At 39.5% G+C, this 17996-nt stretch overlaps 1 long non-coding RNA gene across 1 annotated transcript; it reads right to left on the bottom strand.

Annotated features, from left to right (window-relative positions):
- Positions 1–9874: 9874 nt before the first annotated feature.
- LOC125692412 (uncharacterized) lies at positions 9875–17748 on the bottom strand. Its single transcript, XR_007376638.1, has 3 exons — positions 17401–17748; positions 14412–14477; positions 9875–10015 (listed from the first exon to the last, which is right to left on the bottom strand). It is a non-coding gene; the product is annotated as an uncharacterized LOC125692412 (long non-coding RNA).
- Between the last annotated feature and the right edge of the window lie 248 nt (positions 17749–17996).

Genomic DNA, 17996 nt, shown 5'->3' with positions numbered 1-17996 from the left:
TCATACAGGAGATGTGGACATAAAAAAAAGAAGTGGACAAAAAAAAAAAAAAAATGCAAAGCTGCATGTAATATTATTCCTTATTTATTCAGGATAAACAACATCACAAATTCTTGAGTAAAAAAAGGAGAAGAGAATGAGAGAAAGGAGGGAATATCTGGAGGTGAAGAGCAAAGTTGCAAAAATGCACAAGGAATACAAGATTTCTCTTTGTGATGGAGTTCAGCCATGCTGTCAACCTTGGCAGGAGAAGCTACACAACAAAGGTAATTGCTCTGGAATAATATCTGCTAGACAATATCTCAAAATGTGCAACAAACATGGTCATTTGTCCTTGCAGTGGAGGAGGTGGAACTGACTTACTCAAGGCTTTGGGACATCCTTTGCAACATTTATTATGGTGGTGTGTTGTTTTTTGTTTTTGTTTTTGTTTTTGTTTGTGGTGGGTTTTTTGATATGTGTTTGTTTTCTTTGCTTATTTGTTTGTTTTAAGCACCATAGCCCTGTGGAAGGCACTGAGGTTGATACCGATTTCAGCAAAGTCTCGCAGCTGTATTTACTGCTCCTCAGCAAAGAAATGGGAAAACTGAAACTCTTTGTAGTGAACAGTGATGAAAATCCTAAGGAAACAATTAGTTGCAGATTAATTTTCTCCAACCAGACAGCTGATCTAAAATGCTTTCGTACTTTGAAATATTTCTGAGTAAATATGACTCCTTCCCATGGTGGAGATTTGGGCTTCAGTGAGTCTAACTCTACTGCTGCCAGGTCACAGACATTTATCTGGGTCTGGGGCTTCTGAGATGGTTCCTGAGACAGTAAAATTCACAACTTCAAAGGTTCTCAAGTTTCTATTAAACTATAAAAAGCTCAGAGCTGGGCTTCAAAGATGATGAAGTTGGCTTAAAAGCAATAAGATTTTGAAAATGAAATATTTGCCTTGCTCTGCAAATGTGTTAGAGATATAATTAAAATAAACAGCCATAGATCTCATTACCTATTTCCAAGAACTGTGGCTATGAGTCTTCTCGTCTCAAATACTCTGAGTCATGACTATGCTCTGAGAGACATTTTTAGTTTTCTGGACTTGCCTAAGACCACCTGAATTAATAGAGTTGCAAAAATGTCAAAAAGAGCTGAATTTGGACATCATGAGGTTGCATATAATGATGAGTATTTGGCTTCCTTTGCTGATGGTGATGAGGCAAAGAGGGAACAAATCCAGCTGTGAGTTTGCAGAGCTGCCAGGATAGGAAAAATATGTGTAAACGTGAAACATCTGCTATAAAATGAAGGGAAAGACGAGGAACAGGGAGTCCCAGGAGAGATGTCTTGACAGTTGCCGTTTGGAGGAGAGATGGGTTTTGCATTAGCAGGTCTTCCCTCAGCATGCTTTGCTTCACTGGGCAGAATGGGTGAAGATTGATCTGCAGCATCTTGATACTGTTGCCCAGATGTGAAAATGCCTCTTCACACTTTCTAAAACTCCCAATCATGCCTTTAAAAAATGCACCAGCGCTTACAGCTGAGTCGTCTCCTGCTGTGCTGCCCAGCAACATTGCATTGTTTCCTTCCATCTACACCCCAGTTGGTTCTTATTCTCTTCCTGTTACACGTACTTGGGGGAGGGCTTTTCTTGGTAATGTATTTGCAGAGTGCTGTGCACTTCAGGGCTCCCAAGGGCTCACTCTAACAGTAATATTATGTTTTAACTTAGGACAACCTGCCATGTTTCCTGGTACAACCAGACAAGCTTGGAGAAAGTGCAGAAATCAATCTGTAGAAAATGTATTTTACACTTCTAGCACCCTGGGATCCTCATCAAGTTCCTATGTCACGGGGAAATTTTTATGCTGAAGCTTTGCCTAAACCAATAACACAAAAGTGTTTGGTAACATCCGTGGTCCTGTGACCAGCCATCTGCTGGGAATGGCTCCTGAAGCATTCCAGCCTCGCTTAGACACTACCCACCAGACTACTATTTGGGAGAAAGTTTGCAAAGGACCATTGTGCTGACTTTACAGGGTGGATTATTTTGTCTCAGTTACTTTGAAAGATATAGGGGCATTCTTGCAAATGTTTCTGCACTCTTACCAACAGAAAGTTTGACTATGTCATGCACATTATGCTTCCTGAGTGGTGATGAATGTTTTAATCTCTCAATGAAGTCAATTGCTTCCAGGTAGCTTATTGGCAGAACACAAGAGCCAGCCATTGGCTGCTCATAATCAGTTTCATGTAAAACTTTACACTGTGTTCAACCATTGGCTTCACTGTTTTTCCAATGTGCTTATGTGACCTTCCAAATTATGTCAGTATGAAGTCAGAACAGTGGGATATGAACCAGTTTACAAGATACTGCTTGCTGTGGTCAGTGCTTTATGTGTTAAAATTGTCTGACCTTGTAGTCTATCCCATTCGTGTTTGCCCATTTTGACAAGTGACAGCTTTTTGCACAACTTCTAGAAATGTAAGGACAATTAGAAGTAGAGAAAACTAGAGAGCTGTTTTTTTATAAATATTCATTCACATAGAAAGGTTGTGAAAGTTTTCTTTTTTAAAGCAAAGTGTAATCTTAAAAGCCAATAATTCAAAAGTCAGCTCAGCTTCTGGAAAGTCATCTTCTTTGGATATCTCTTGAATTCTGCTCTCTAGGTGTTTGTGGTTATGCATGAACTCTTTTCAGTGCTGAAATAATCCAAAATACATGTAGAAAGTGTAACACTGGATGTGATTATTCTATTTTGCCCACATAGACATTTGTGTGCAAACTGTCTCTGTTCAGTAAAAAAAGCAAGAAGAGAGTAAATGCCAGTTTCCAGCTGCCAGGAAGAATTTTGGAGGAAAAAAATGATTTAGGTCACTGATGGTGTATGAGAAGGGATTTAGGACAAGCTGATATCCCAAAGTGAACTTTCTGACCAGTAACCCTACAGGTCCCTTTTCTGTTTATTCTGTGCAGCTTTCGGTGATCGATAACCATCCATTTGGAAGTCCTCTGCAAAAAAGGTAATTGCTAGACATCATGTGCCAGACAGCATCACCACAGCTGACACTGGCTAGGGTCTCATGATAGGCAAGGAATCAAAACAACATTGTATGTGCTACGGGTACTAGTGGCCTGATTCATGTGAGAAATCCATTTTTTTAGGCACTGCTTTGAATAGATGTCCAGGCTCACATGTCTGATTTCTTACCTGAATGGATAAGAAAGGCATCACATTAGTTCCAGACGGCATTTAACTTGGAGAAAACTCTGTGTCTGTGCCTTTTGGATCTTGTTCTGCTTGATGCTTTCTCTTAACATGCACTAAAACTTCAGAAGTATCACTGGTTAAGAACTAAACAGAAACAGTTTTTCACTAGCGTCAAGTTTTCTTCCTCATCAAGGTCAGAATTGGAAATGGAACATATTTTTCATTTGATTTATTTCTTGTTTTTAGCCTAAAAATGAAGGTCTGAATCAAGCAGGATGATTTATATCTTACATATTGGCAGGAGAAAAAAAGAAAGAAAACAAAAAAAAATCCCCGAAATTTTGAATCTACCTGACAAAAAATTCCACTTGGGTTCTTTAATTTGGTGAACAAACTTGAACTACCACATAATTAATGTCTTTTTGCTGAGAGCTACACAAAGATGACTTCAACCTGTGTCCTATCTGGCTACGTTGGTAAAAAGCTGTGCTCCAAATTCCATATTTTCTTGCGTGCTTTCCTGCATTCTCTTTCATTCCAGAATGTACCTGTCATTGGCCTCATAGCTTAGTTGAGAAAATAAATATTTCTCAAAAATCTGTCAGCGCTGCTAAAAGAGCAGCTTGTCACAGCAGCACAGTATTGAGCCGCCAAGCTGAAACTGTCCTTTGGAAAAATTAGTTTCCCATGGAAAACAAGCATCAGCTTCCCATAAAATATACAGATCTGGGACAAAACCCTTCTTGGTTCAGACTTGTTTAGCCTGAAGTTATGGCAGCGTGTAAGTTTTACAGAGAAACATCCCATGATTGGTCTTTGTTGTGTATATTGAGGTTGGTTTTAATTTTATTGTTTATTTATTTATAGGATAGGCAGACATTGGCATTTTTCATTTATGCTTATGTAGCTGAGGTTGCAGTTATTAAAAAAAACCAAACAACTGAAAGATGCTCATCTGAGACTCAGGAACCCTTTTCTGTACAATATTCATTGGCATTGAACAAAACCAGCTGCTTCTCACAGCTCAGTCAATCTCTGGGTTTCATAAGAAAAACTCCTGGCCTTCTGTTGCCGTAACACAGCAGTATGGCTCAGCCTACTGACCTGGAGGACATTCCTAGGCACCCACCCCACAGGTCATGGTTTTTCTGGAGCTTTCTCTGCCTCCAAATTGCAAAGAATTATGGCAGCTGGGACACACTGGCAGGGCTTTCGAGAAACACAAGAAGTAAAATCAACAGAAATGCAGAAAAAGCAAAAAAGAGCAGATGCCACACTGGAGACAGCACAAAATGTTGCCTCAACCTTCATGTGTCATAGCTCTGATATAGCCCTGGTGATGAGCTGTACTCTGCATAAATGCTGGGCATGGCTTGGCAAGCTGTGGGTCAGAAACACACTTCAAGCACTTCAGTAGCCAAAGCAAGATGAGTGCTCGGGCACAGACTAGAACTGGTCCAAATCAAAGTTTCCTGAAACACAGAGAAGTGCAGGTTGAGTCTTTAGCACCATCTGGTCATTCTACCAACTCACTCCTTGCTGTGACAAGGCACTTGCTAGAGAAAGCAGAATCTTAAAAGACATGCTCTCCAATAGTAGCAATTATCACAGTGATGCCCTCATTTTGATCTAATGATCATTGTGCCTACATGATCAAGAGATTGAAAATGCTTTCTCTTCTTTTTATTTTTTTTTACTGCCCTCCAGTTATAGCAGTTAGAAAAGCCAAAATGCTGTTTTCTCTGAAACACCACTCTACTTTTAAAGGTGGAAGAAAACATAACAGATGAGAATCTAGCCACAATATTCCACATCTTGAAAAAGTACTGTTTAAATAAAAATATGGGCAGAGATGAAATATTCAAGTCCCGAGTGCTGACAATAGCAGTTTACTTACATTTAACATTTTTTAGTAGTGCTTGCTGAATAGCTTCATATCTCCTTCTGTATGAAGACACCAGATTGCTGAAGCTTTTTGTAGAAATATACAAATTCTTACAAAAATAGAATTTGGGGTCAGATGGAAAAGGGTTGAATTTTTACCTATCCTAGAATAGATTTATTTCTGTGATTTGGAAGCAGATTGTCTCTTGTCTAGTACACATTTGGTAACTTATAACACAAGCAGAATAGCTCATGCATTGTATTCTCCCAATGATCTAGTAGTTAAGGATAAGGCAGAAAACACATGGGATTAGTTTATACACCTTTGATCAAATCAGGCAGTTTGTGTGTGGAGCTCCTGCGTTTCATAACGCTACCTTTATGCCAGGCTAAGGCTTGTTCTGTAGACAAAGTTTTGCTTTTCACTGCTCTAAATGATCTCTTGTTCATCATGATGTGAAGCAGGAGCTTCTTCTAAATGGCAAAATCATGGCAGGATTTAAAAGACTCCCATGGTCAACAATTCTCTGATTGCAGTAATTTATTATATACACAAGGCCATCTTGAAATTCCACATTACTCTTGGCACCATGCTGTCATAGGCTCAGCAGAAACTATAGCTTACAAATGCTGTGTTTGCACATGATTTAGGGCATACTCCACTGAATTCACCCAGCAGAGCCCACATGGTATGAGCCTCCTTCATTAACTGGGTCCTGGACTCATGCTCATACACCACGCAAAAGCCCGGAACAGAGTGCACACTGAGACGTTTTTCCTAGAGTCCTAAGGAAGCTGCTACAAAGCATACTGGAGGTGGTTATAGGCAAATGACAAAACATGTTAGAATAAAGAACAGGCTGAGATTTTAACATTTAAACAAATGTATGCTAAGCCAAAGCAAATGTTACTTGATGACTAATTCCTCCTGGTAGCTATCTGGCACTCTATGACTGTGCCTGATGGAGGAAATGCCTGGCAGCTGGAAATGAGAAGAGCAGCTTGCTTTACAGCATTACAGGTTGTCTTTCAGATTATTAGATTGCATGTTCAAACATGCAGAAATGGGAGACAGGGAAGTGGCCACAGTCAGAGAAGATGAAGTTGTCTGGAGAATGAACCGAGTGGCCAAGCTTATCTGCTGAGAGGAATGTTGGCTCAGCTGGAGGAGTCTGAAGAGATTTTGAGAACATCTGGACTAGTTCTCTCAAAAAAGGTAGGTTCCCTCTTGCTCCAGAGTCTGAATGACCACTCCAGCAATGACTGGGATGTTAAGAAGATCTTCCAGGGGTGTAGGCTATTGGTATCTGGCTAGACATGAAAAGAGGTGATGGAGAGTCAAGTCATCTTTCTGTAGGACAAGAAACCAATTCTTTAATGTCCTTCCAGCCTTCCTGGTTCAACAAAACAAAGAGTCAGATACTAGATAGATAGACAGAAACTAGATAGACTAGATAGATAGTCAGAAACTAGATAGAAGCCCCAGCAGGAGACTGCATAGATTGACATTCATGATGTTTCCAGGTAGAAAACCCTAGAAATAAATAAATAAAATCTTAACATGCTGAAGTTAGTGTTTCCCAGTGAGATCTAAAGGCTTCCTCTCAAGTTCTGGGAAAGTTCAGCCTGAGATCCAAGCATGGTGACACAGATTCACCTCTAGCAGCAAGATGAACTATATTGCAATATTTTTCAACATATATTCTCAACACTACTGCACAAATAAATCATCTTGATCCACTTATAATTGAATGTATATTTTTCACGTTTTTGAAATGGTTCTGGTCTCATTCCATACATTTCTGACTTTATGAACTCAGGCCTGTTGTGTATATTAAACTTTATACTGGAAATGAGTGAGTTGAACCTCTCTTTGAATGGACAAAGTAAACCATAACATCACAAGTGGTGGAAAAAAAGATGTGTTTCTTACCAACTCAGGAAGGCTCCACGTTGCCATGATGGGAAAATTACATACAAGTAACCAAGGGTTTGCAGAGTGGGCACCTTTCTCTGTGTGTTTGTGGATACTGTGATACAGTAAAAGGAAGAAGGCCAAACACTAAAGAGTGGAATGAGCCCTAAGGAAGTGTAGACTCTAGCATTGCTTTACCAACCTTATCTAATAAGACACATCATCAACCTACTATTACTCTAATGCTCTCATTGATGAGCAAAGACAGTGATTATGAGATCTGTGAAGTGGTTTGAGGTACCCATATGGGAAGTATCTGAAAAATGCCGCCTTGTTGCTCTCATGTCATAGACAGCATGTCTTCATAGTTGTTCTGGCATTAACGTTATTCCACCTGGAGGAAGCAACTCATACAAAATAGTGCAGTTTTAATTCAAAATAGTAATGAACCTTTTTGTTTGTAACAGCTCAAAGTGCTACAGAGATGACAAGGGAAAAATCCTGTGCCCTGTGAAGGCAGTTTGACAGAGTTACTTCTTTTCAAAAACAATGAAGAAAGTTTTAAACAGTTGTTCTATTTTGTAAAACTAGCCTGAGATATTTGAAATAGGTTGAAATTTGAAAGTCAAAAAATTGACTTTTGCTGAAATTAAAGCAACCCTAATCTAATGTGTGTATGTATGTTGTAGTACAATAATATTGATAATATGAAAAACCATAATACAATACGTCAGTTCTCATTAGATGTTACAAATACCATTCTTCCTTTTCATTTGAAAACATACAGTCTGACAGCCCTTTAACACATGATATTCCTGTGTGAGAGAGAACTAAAACCTCAGTAATAAAATAAAATAAAATAAAATAAAATAAAATAAAATAAAATAAAATAAAATAAAATAAAAAGATGTGCAGGCAGTTTAACCATGAAGTTTTATCTATTAGAAGCCTTTCCAAGATGCCTTGCCATTACTAAGTTGTTTTCACTGTTTGTTTCTTTGAATTGATTATTTTGAGCAATGACAGAAATAATATTGAGATTTTGACATATTTGGGCTTGCAGACTCAGAAAGAGGAAGAAAGCTATGTTCAACTTGCAGGAAATTGCTCCAAAAAGACCCACTGTTTGCAGGAGAAAACTCAGCCATCGCTTACCCTACCACACACACTCACTGAATTCAGAGTTTCTCTCTCCTCAAGGGCATACATTTTTCACAATATTTTGTTGTTGTCTTTTCTGAAGTTTACATTCATGCAAATGGGCTTCGATAAGTTTCTTTGAAGCGTTTTAGCAGTGTCACACGCATTCTAGGACAACTCTACAAGATAACAAGGTTTAACTGTGCAGAGAAAAAAGCATGAAGAGGGACTGCAGGAAATGTGAGGATGTTATAGGACAAGGGGAAATGGTTTCAAACTAATAGGAGAGATTTAGATTGGATTTAAAGAAGAAGTTTTTTTACAACAAGAATAGTAAGGCTGCAAGGCAACAAGAATTGAACAGAGAGATGATAGATGCCCCATCCCTACAGACATGCAAAGTCAGTCTGGACAGAGTTCTGAGCACCCTGATCCAGCTGTAGGTATCCCTGTCCATTGCAGGGGAGTTGGACTAGATGACTTATAAGGGTTCTTTCCAACTCAAACAATTCTATGATCTTTAAAAATACATGGCATCACCTCCACTCCAGAGTCAAAGAGGAGTGAAGAGGAGTTTCTCTAAACTGGGATATAGAAGTGTTATATTCTCATTGGAATTATATTATGCATATATTATGTCCATGTGACATGCATCCCACGTGTTGAAATACCAGGTTGGATTCACCAGACTGCTGGGGTGGGATTTAGCACATAGGTTAGAACACAAAAATTAAGTGTCAAAGCATGGAATAGAGGCACAATTCTCAACTGCATGGTGCCTCAATAGCTTGTACAAGGCTGCATGGGACTTTTTGTCCTCTTGGAATATGCATCTCAGTGGCCTGTGCCAACCCTGGACAGATGTCTGATGCTCCACAGCATCTCAAAGGTCAATAAACATCTATGATTATGCTGCTCAATCACTCTGTATATTTTAACTGTTTCTGTAGGAGATTAGAAGGCTCCACATGATAGATCCTCACTATGTGAGTACCTAATTATTTTCTTAATCTTCAAATTGTGTCCTATTCCTGATAGAAGGGATCTACCTATAAAACTTAATGAAAAGGTAGATTTTCTTCTATCAAGAAGGAAGGTGGATAAGGGAAATCTGCAGAGAAGTTGGTCCTCATGCCCTGTCCAGGTGAAATTCCACAGCTGCTAGGCTGCTCAGAGAGGGTAGAAGGGATACCTAAATTACAGGTCTATAGCTTTCAGTAGCCTACCTTGAACTGAGGAACTGGCAGCATTCTGAAGTCTTTGGTTACTTTTATCTTTGGTGATTGATGTGTTTGGGAGCATTTCCAGGCCCTACCACCAGCTGGCAAAAAGCAGCCCACATCTTGCCTCTCCTGGCCTCCAGGATGGGAAAGCCACCTGCAAAACTGCAACTGGGGCTGGCATGCTTGGGTTCACTGGTGGGGATACATCTGCTGTGCCCTGCAGGAGAAAGTCTGGGCCTGCTGTTTCAAGCCTGGCTCACCTGTAATGAGTTTAACCTTCATTAGTGAGGGAATCACCACTTTGGGAGTCTTTCATTTTGAGTCATAGCACTAAAGCCGTGCTGTGAGCACAACAGGTTCTTTGGGAGCATGTCACTTTTTCTATTGTACAGGAGTAACAAAGAACAAGACATACTTGACTAAGTTGAGCTAAATATTTTCATACAGCATTCTTCTAGAAGAAGGGGGTTCTTAGATTGCCAAAACACCACATAAATCCTTGAATCTTTTCCTTCTTCAACTGTAATGGCCAGATCTCAGCTGCTCAGCTCCAGTGAGAAATATGATCCAAAATTTTTGTGAACTTGCCCACCTTTCATCTCTGCTCCACTTGGCTTTGGAAATATTTCACAATACCTCCTCTAGTCTGCTGACACCTAGGAAGCAAAGGGAGCAGGGTGATTCAGAAAGGTAAACATGAATTAGACCTTTTCCTCCAAGAATCACATCATGTATTGGAGGTAAATGATCAGTTCTTGATTTCTCTTGGACTTTTACTGACCCATTTTAAACTTGGGATAACAATCAGGTGGACATGACAGAGGAGATGATAACTTGCAGCAAGAAGAAAATCCTCAAACAGTAGCTTCACCTACACTGATTTTAGCATGTACCCAGTTTTTCTTTTAGAGTCGGATCCAGGTGCAATGCAGTGTAAGTACCATTCAGCCATCTCAGTGCTGTGCTCCATGTGCAGGACTCCTGACTAGTAGCAGAAATGGTGACCTCTGATACCCTGTTCTTTACAATGAAGTAAATTTTAGTGTATTATTTGCTTCCTAGGACCTTTCTCATTCATTTATTTGCCTTTAAGTGGCTTTCTCAACCACTGCATTTGCTTTGCCTGATGTGTTAGTCTTTTTTCCAAGCAATGGAAATTCATGGCTTACTTTGAAAACTAGGTATGTGCTTATATGCACAGATCTCTGAGTATTTTGACTGCTTAGTTTCATCTAGGATTGCCATTTTCATTTTGCTTGGCACAAGAAAATCAGAACACTAAAGCAGACAAGCTTTAATCCTCAAATCATTTGAGGATTTGCAATAGCTTTTAGTTTTTGATAAACTAAGAAAAAAAGTGGAAGTCTTCTACTCTATCCTGTTATCCAACACTGCTTCTGGCCCCAGCTGTGTCTCTGGAAGAAATTCCTATTCCTGACTAATCATGTCTCTATTTCTGTGCTATTGCTATGCCCTGGCTTCTACCAGCAGAGTGGAGCGTGTAAATATTGCCTGTCACTTCAGCAAGATAAGCCATATTAGCACAGCCGAATTCAAAATTCGGCAAAATTCAAAAGCTAATTTATCTAGAGGTGGTCAACGTGGCTTTCACATTATCTGCCCTTCAGATGGGGCTGGGAGGTAGCCCTTGGCAATGGGCTGGTAGGAGCAGGTATGAGAGAATGCATTTTCTAGCAGTGTAGCTAACCCTGGTGAGGTTATCCTCCCAAAATATGACAGTAATAAAAAAATCTGCTCTTGGAAGAGATTTGATCTCTGGCATTTTTTATTTATTAGAAAGAGATTGGCACCTTCACGCCACCCTCAGAGATCTGGAAGCTAACATCTATTGGAAAATGTCTTACTTTCCATTGATCATAGTGACTTTCAGACCAAATGTCAAGACTTTTGGTTGCTGAAGCTAAGTCAGATGTTTTCCACTCACTCAGTCACTGTTTGCACAAGCTTTATGAAATCTCAGATATGTAAGGTGACATAATTATGAGTAGCATGAAAGTTGACTGATATACATCCAGGTACAGATCCTATATAACTGCTATAGGACATAGAAGAAAAGGTAAGTGCAGTAACCTTTTCTTATGTGAGTACACTTATTCTTAATTATAAAAGCTGCTATTTCTTTCCTCTCCTTAGCAGCATATTGGGAGACCAGCAACAACCTGAAGAGAGATGGAAGGAGAGGTGTGGAATGGGCTGTTGCTATTTTTCATATGGATGAAAAGGTGTGAGCTAATAGCCCTGCACACAATGGCCAGTACAGCTGAGCCAGTACAGCTGAAGGATTCATCCAGGTTACTCTTTCCTGGATCAAAACCAGAAAAAAAAATAGGAAAGAAAGACTGAGAATTCTGCCTTCTCCTGTCTCAGTTCTTCCCCAGGTGGTTCAGCTTATGTTGCCTCTCTCTCCTGGCCCACAAAACTCCTTGGGTTGGGCTGTACTTGGGCACAAAGTAGTATGTTATTCAAACGAATGTCCAATTTGAGATGCCTGTGGCCTTGCTATGTCCCAGCTAGATATATTAATAGGTCACAAGTTAAACCTGGGTGTCTGCTTGCTAACATTTTGAAAATAAAAGCCTGTGTTCTTAGTGTTGTCAATAAGGTCACTTGCACAAGGGGTCTATTTAGTTTCAAAGACAGCAAAGCCAGATCAGTGGTTTGGGGAGAAGAAACAGCTACTTGAACTTTATAGGTTAAGAAAATCCCCAGTTAAAGTGGATCATCATTAATAAGTTTCCAGTTACATCCAAAGAACAGTCAACACCAATGTTATGTGATCAGGATGGTGAGTAATTTTAACTACTTACATTTTTCTAGGCTTTGGTTTTACAAGGTGTTCCTGGATTGAAGCTGTATTGTTCCTTCTTGGGTCCAGTTTTCAGATTTCAAGTGCAAAGCAGAATTTCTTTCTTTTACTCATTACTATTTATATCTAATCTACACTTTAAGAGGAGTCTCAAAGTCTCCCTTGTTTTTTAAGCAGCAAGTTATTGCTGATAACTGTGAACTGTAAACACGATCTTTTGGGCTCAGCTGACCCTCTGTTTTAAAGAACTGAAGTCAGACTTCATATTAAAAGTTTGCAAAAATCAAGCAGTGATTGAATCATTTTCTAATCTCTAGCTTTCACGTCTGTTGCTACGCTGAAAGACCATTCAAGGGACAACTATAGCAGTGCTTGTACTTCTCTGTCCTATTTCATCTTTTTAAAAATTAATTAATTGCAGCTTCCAGAGATGTAGACAACTGATACTATTACAGACATAATCAAAAACCTCACAGAGGAATGGCCAGAAGAAGCAGAGAAAGAGGTAGGAAACAATGTAAACCAGCCAGAGCCCAGACCTGGATGGATTTATCTGAGATATCAACTATATGAGTTGGCTATTGTTCTTATTTTTTTCTTCATTACTTATTTTTCTCCATATATCCCTGTGACACTTCACAAAACTAATCAGCATCACACATAGGAGTATAGACACTAGGGACATTAAGTTGGTGATTTCTTTTTGTTAGATTTACACAGACAGTTAGGTCAAAGATGAAAATATTTATTCACGCCAATGAACCAGTCTTGGCTTCCTGATGGACTCATCAAAGGGGCATAATTACTTTCCCTGAGACCTTTCAATCTCCCCCATTCTTCCAGCTGGAGGAGGAAATTGCTTTTCCATCCTGGGAAAATTTAGAAGATTTTGATTGCTTCCTCCTATTTAGTAGGATCTTGGGGATGTATCGTATTACCAGCTTCCAACACCTACCAAAAGGACTCGTTAAGAGCACAGAATGCCTAGCAGGTATGTACTCTATCCTTCAGCTGGGATCTGTCACAACAGGGCTGGACTGAATGCGAATGCTGCCATCTCCAAAACAGTGAAGAAAAAGCTGTTGAAGTACTGTGGACCACTTTTTATTATTGTTATGTTTTTTTCTATCTCTGAGATTTAAGAAACTCTTGGGATGAGAAAAGACTTTCATCTTCTTCAAGACAGAGAGTAACAAAAAAGCGAAGTGAGCGGCAGTTTCCCATGCAACCCCCAACTTGGGAAAGCAGGTGGAGTAGAGAGAAGAAGCCACCTTTCAATTGTGTTTTAATGAAGAAGTTGTTTGTTCTTCTGTGTCCTTTGATGAATGGGTGTTTTCCTTCAAAAGCTGACGTTTGTCTTTCATTATGCCTAGCATATGCTCTACTAGGCAGCACCGTTTTTTCTACTCTAAATAAATAAACATGAAAATGAATTTATCTCGTAGAAGCATGTTCTCTTTTAAGTGTGGCACAAACCCGTCCTCTCCCCAATAAATCTCTGGGTAAGTCCTTCCCCTTACATCAAGTAGAGATATTTTGTAAGCTTCTATCTCTGCACAACTCAGGAGAGCTGTCATTGACCTCAGAGGCACTTAAAGGCAGTGATTTAAACTGAAGTCTCCACTGAATTTGAGAGCTCTTTATCATTTAAAAAAACAAAAACAAAAAACCCAACAGATAACATGTTGGCCTTCAAATAGTGAGAATGATTCAGAACACCAAGGCCTTCAGACTCTTGCTTGGAGTCAGCTTTTGTCTGTAAGTTGTGTAGCATAGTGATATCTTCAGTTTGCTAAAATTCCCAGTGTTGTCTTTTACAGATGTTCTCACTCCCACTTAGTGTATCTCTACATGAAGTTATGTATGCAAGTTGTGTGTTTTCCAATGTCCCACTGGTATGTTCTCTCCTTGAAATCAGGAACTATGACTCCTCAGCAGCCAGTTAAGGTCTCCTCTTTAAAAAGCTGCCTGCTCATTTGGTTCAGAGCCCTGTATATAAAGCTGACTGAATTATTACACGTTACTCAATTTCCTTCCAAACTTAGTCCTATTTATTGTTTTGTACGTTATTGGTTCACACCCTGATCCTGGACATAGTTTGTTTTTAGATGTGATAAGGCATGTTCAGAAATGATGATCCCAGAACCTGACTGCCATTGTGTGCCTAAAATCACTGCAATGTGTACTGACACTGAAGCATATTGGAGCTCCTGGTACACACTCACCTTCAGTAGAGAAGAGACGTGCCTTTTGAACCAGCTCAGATAAAGATGGATGATAGTCATTGATACCTGTGAACAAATAATCACGCAAATTTATGCCTATGAGACTTCTGCAATTTGTCAGTACTTTCACAAATATCACAAGTAGTTTAATCAAACGATGGCTTTGATTCATGAAAGCAGTTAAGCATGTGTTTTACCCTAACCTCATGTGGACGTCTCCTTGAAGTCAATGATACTGACAGGTATCAGTAATTATGTGCATGATCAAGTGCCTTTGAATGCTTAGCTACCTTGAATAGGGCCAGTATTAGTCATTCAGTAACACCTATTACAGGAGAGTATTAATAAATCATCCAGGTCAAGCTGCCTCTTAGCTCATCTCCGAAACATGTTGTGATGGCAACCACCGAGCAGTGCAGCTCCTCAAGCAGGCAGAGCCTATTATAGTCACATCTCTGATGTGTGGGAGGTGGAGGGCAGTTCAGGTCTTTTTTGAGAGGGCTGACTTCACAAGAAGATGTCCAGACTGAGTTATTTGATCTGCTTCCCTCACTCAGGATTTTGGATTCTGAATTCCGTAAAAAAAAAAAATTAGTAAGCTTAAGCAGGGTTTATGCTCCTTGAAGCTTTCAAGTTGAATAGCAGTGAGATCTTTTTTGCAAGCCCCTGTTAAGTTTCATCCCCCTTGATTAAAACATTGAAAACAACTGTACATTGCAAAGCTTAATGATGACTTGGTCTGGGCCATACCTCAATCTTACCCTTACTCAGAATTTGCTCCACCCACCCACTACTATAGTGGCATCATTGCTCAGTTTGTTTGTACAGCAAGGAAGAATCTTTTCCTATTAGAGAAGAATGAATTTGCCTGTCTTGCTGATGATTTCTTTCACAGTAACAGTTTTATTGAGAATATGAATGTGTTAAGCTGTGTCTCACTTAGCCTGTGTCTTGCTCTTAACTGGATTGCCATACAAAGAATGCTACAATGAGGCTCTGAGGTCTGCCAGGTCAGCTTGGTAAATGATAGCTAAAATGGATGAGAGAATCCTTGATAAGATTTGACACTTGTACTATATGAGCTGTCACAGCAGACATTTTCCTTTTTTCTTGATGTTTTTAAGACCATAAATACTGGTCTCTAATGTTAAGTATGCAAACCTCACATTAATCACGCTGCCAGAGAGAGCAAAGAGCTTTGCTCATAAACTGAAATGGAGCACGGTTAATCTATCAATGTTCTGTAATGAGGATCATTATAACAAAGTATTTAGGTTGATTTACTGATGGGCTACACATCCCTGCTAATGATCACACATCAGTAAGAGAGCAGAGGGACCATCTGGATCACAAGGAGTTTGAAATTTATTGAATACTGTGCAGATCTTTTCTTACCTCTACTGTACAATTCTTAAATTCTGTATCAGTCTGCTTTCCCAAAATCAGTCTGCTTGCTGGAGCATCATCTATCAGAGTGCTGTGCCCAGTTCATATGCCTGGGTACCTTGGCCTCTCAATTTCAAGTTTTTCAAATATTGCCTTCGTTTTAGACACAGTGCAGTAATAGGCAAAGCTGCTTTACTTGTCTGAGAGCCATCTCAAAATACAGTGAGCAATTAAAAATTAAGCCAGCCTCAACAGTACTTTTATTTATTATTTATTAAATCTGTGTAATCCATGCCTGGCATTCTCCCATAAATGTCTGATGCCTATCAGGTACTGTGCTAAGTAGAGAAAGAATTTATCAGCAATCTCTATCTTGGACACTCCAAAGCTAAACATAAGCAAATATTTCATCAAAGTAACAGTCACAATGGAGGAAGTAGGAGAAATCTCTCTCTTTTTTTTTTTTTTTTAATAAAGATTCTTGAAATAAGAAATGCCTGTACCTGATCTACCTCCTTATGCCTACCAATGGACACTTCTGGAGTGCTCTAAAACTGTGTCCACATGACAGCAAGTGGACCATACACTATAGGATGCCACATCTTACAGTTACATCAGCTTTCTTCTGCATGAAGAGATGCTGGCATAGGGTGACAATCCTTGCTCAGGCAACATCAGAGAGCGTGCTGACCAGTCTAGAATCATAGAATCATTAAAGTTGAAAGAGACCTATCAGACCATGTAGTCCATCTGTCCACATACCACCAGTATTACCCACTAAACCATGTCTCTGTGTTCCGTATCTCAACATTTCCCAAATACCTCCAGGGACAGCAAGTCCATCATCTCCCTGGGCAGCCTGTTCTAATGCCTGGCCACTCTTTTAGAGAAGTTGTTTTTTCTAATACGCAACCTAGACCTCACCTGGTGCAACTTGAGGCCATTCCCTCTTACCCTATCAATCCCCTCTCATCTTATCAGAAGCTGGGATTGGGAACAGCAGTCTTGGAGGTATAGTGTGAAGATGGGTACTCCCTTTCTTAGATGGAAATCATTGTTGCTGCGGGTAAATGCAGTCTTGATGGGAGATCATGAATAGGTTCTGATTTTCAGAAACCAGCTTATAAAACTCTAATTTCATTGAGGGCATCAGATTGGATGAGCAGTCTTAAATAAAAATCCCTTACTCTGGTTGCACAGGCAGTTGAATGAGTGTGACCTCCTAGGAAAACATGGAAATTAGTTCTCAAAAAACTGTACATACAATGCAAAGCAGCCTGCCTAAAATCAAGAGAAATAGGACAGGACAGTCATTACTTCTAAGAGATCATCACTAATACAAAGAACTTCTCAAAAGGCTCATAATGACTTTTTAGTCTGCATCTGTCACCACACTGTCCCATCCACATTCATGCTCTTGTCTGTTCTGTGCCCCACTCATCTGTAATGAACATGTCATAAAGCCTTATTTCTTCAGCAGATTGAGAGACAGCTTGCCCCAATGAAAGAAAAATGCAGGCTAAGAAGCCTGAAGAAATATTTGAAAGAAAATTCAGCCAAAAATTAACTTACAATTAAGATTTAACAAAGTGCCTTCCCTTACCTTGCAGTCTTCACGATACTGTAAGATATATTTTCTTGGTTTTTCTCCTTCACTATCCTTTTTTTCATTTTCTCTTCCCTCTTTTTTTTCTTTCATCTTGAAAATGGCATAAGCAACACAGCTCCCCACTCTATATACTCACATCTAAATACACTGATAGCTCTGAATCTAACCCCTAACTCTTATCTTTATTTCACAGCTTCCCTCTTTGTTTTTCTATTAGGTGACTCCAGGTGCAAATATTCTCAAACTAGTGGGGGAGAAGAGACAAAAACTACATCTGAACCTGTGTGCTGGGATTCAATGCTTGCTCTAGTTCCTGTATTTCTCTTCTGACCAGAGGAAAATAATACTGTTAATTGCTTCATTTGAAGTTTTTGGACTACAGAAAGGGCAACTTGGTCTGAAAAAGCTAAAGCATAAAGCAGTTCCACCTGAGCCCATTTAGATAATAGGTAGCTCAGCAGGTAGGTATGGTGCTTTTACTCCATCCACTGTTGTAAATCCACTGCAAGCCCCAAATGCTCTTTAAATCACAATTACTATCTGTACCAGAGTGTCATCTAAGATGTTTAGTTCTTCTGTCTACTTGGCAG

This window comes from Lagopus muta, chromosome 4 (assembly GCF_023343835.1).
Source record: "Lagopus muta isolate bLagMut1 chromosome 4, bLagMut1 primary, whole genome shotgun sequence".
Taxonomy (NCBI): Eukaryota; Metazoa; Chordata; class Aves; order Galliformes; family Phasianidae; genus Lagopus; species Lagopus muta.
Note: the sequence above shows the minus strand (reverse complement) of the source record. Positions and strands in the feature narration are given on the sequence as shown.